Here is a 2,397-nt window from a genome sequence, read left to right on the forward strand (position 1 = left end):
CCTCCCAGGAATAAGGTTGGGGGTGGGGGGCTTTGTCCCTTTTAAATATTTTCTTGTGTTTCCTTGTTCCCCAAATTACTTTCAAACTTGTTCCCAGCTTTTTGATCCCTAACATTGTTTTGAATCGTTTTTGTTCCCTTGTTCCCTAGTTTAAATTAGCCATGTTTCCTTTTTCTCCAAAACCCCTTGTTGTGGTGACCCTGACCACAAGGCGAAGCAAAATGAAATGAAATAAAATAAAATAAAATAAACCTGGAACAAAACAAGCACTCAACTGATATTTTATTTGCCCACGTATTTACAAAAATGTAGAAGAAGGAATATTAAATGTGAAGGTAAATTGTGCACGAAATGACATAACAAGCCTATAATGAACTACAGAATAGCTCGGCCGGTGTCATAATATTATATAATAAAATATGATAACAATATTAGTGATAAAGAAGAAATGGTAATATTTCAACTATTTGGATTGAAATATCTGACCAGTAGATTGTCTCCATTTAGGGACTGTCCACTTTGTAAGATTTTACAGTAAATTTTGAATGCGCTGCGAGATTTAACGCCAATCTTACTCTGTTTAAACTTTACACGGTACAATGGCATGTTTGGGAGGATTTTTTGTCTATTTTGTTGTTGTTGTTTTTTTTTTAGGAGGAAGGAGGAAAACCATCATTGTTATGAGTGCTCATGGAGATGTTATTTGTGCTTAAAATAGAAAAGTGTCTTTCTAGAGGCGTTAAAAATCGGGAGCCGTCCATTATGCTATATTATGCTACGGGTATATTATGCTATGCTATGCTATGTTATGCTATGTGATGTCTAACTTTTGAATCTCTGAGGTAACCTTTATCATGAAAATGAAAGCACAGCATGAATTCAAGGACACCAGTTAGTGTAGTAAGAGCGTTTAAGAGGAGCCTGATTCAAAAGTCCTGGAAGTTCAAAGCCGCTGTTGTGGCTTGGAGCAAAGCTGTGACTTCCTCTTCGTTGCCCACTCGAAGTCACCACAGTGGAAGAATTCGGATTAGTGTTCATGTTATTTACCATTGACAAACTTCCGAAACCGTTTGGGTTTTTAGCACCTAATTGCTTCAGTCGCTGTTGGATTTCATTTTTTAAAGCCTTCTCAACTCCTTTACTCTCCTTATTCCATTTCATTCTCCGGTTTTGAAACCAAATTTTCACTTGTTTTTCTGTCAACCCCAGTGACAGTGCAATCTCGATTCGTCTTGGTCGACACAGGTACTTGTCATAGTGGAATTCTTTTTCCAACTCGACCAGTTGTCTTGCGCTGAAGATTGTTCGGTTTTTGTCCGCATCCTTTTCTTGAGGTGATAATTTAATAAAAGAAAAATAACTTTAGCTAACATATAAAAAATCGTTAGGGCTAACTAAACATAAACAGAATAAAAAGACACAAACAAACAACAAGATGGCACTGAGAAGTGTGTTTTTTTAATCGATTTAAAAATGGCAAATAGCTAAATGGAACGAAAGGTTAGCCTTTCATGAAAAACCAGCTTTAGTTGCTTTTTAACAGATGGCATGCACTCATCATGAAGGACTCTCAAAGATTGTCGATAAACTGATTAAGACCTATCCCGGGCCAGAGGAAAAGTCCCATTCACTTTTTTTTAAATATATTCGAAGTATAACATTCGCCATACATTCCACCACTTGCATTGGATGAACAGACTATGAGTTTATTCGTGATCTAGATGTGCGTCAACACGCAGTATCTTTTCTACAATTTGGAGTACATGACATTGTACACGTTAGAAAACTCTTTAGGCTACACAGGATTAGCCAAAAGGTCATTGTCCTGAATATTGCGGTTCATATTTTAAATATGTCAGGACTAAAAAAGGTTATTGTACTAGATCTGCTGTCTCTAATGACGTTTTAACACCATCTTGTAAAAAAATTCTGGGCTTAGAACTTTCCACTCAAGTGCATGTCGTCTATGGAATAATCTGGGTAACTGATACAGAAACATAATTTCCCGTTCAAATTTCAGGATAACGCTACAAAATAATTTCATTACGGAAACTCCTCACCAGAGCATTTTAAGATTAGTAGGACCTTTAAGCATAATTGTTTAAAATTTAACTACAAGTAGGTGTTTTTATATTTAAAAGATTTTTTTTTGGGGAGGGGGGGGGTATTATGTAAACGGTAAAAATGTATTTCACCCTCGATAAATAGTGTTTGTGTTTGTAGTTTAAGAAACCATTGTCAGGGTGAAAGGGATCTTAGTCAGCGCAAGGAAACTAAAGCCTAAAGCACTCCTGGCAATCAAAGCCGTCAGTTTCCAAACTTTAAACTGAGAACGGGGAATTGTAACACCCGATCAAACCAATTTTACGCCTTTCAAGACACTGCTATCGATTTGAA

This window comes from Montipora capricornis, chromosome 1 (assembly GCF_036669925.1).
Source record: "Montipora capricornis isolate CH-2021 chromosome 1, ASM3666992v2, whole genome shotgun sequence".
Taxonomy (NCBI): domain Eukaryota; kingdom Metazoa; phylum Cnidaria; class Anthozoa; order Scleractinia; family Acroporidae; genus Montipora; species Montipora capricornis.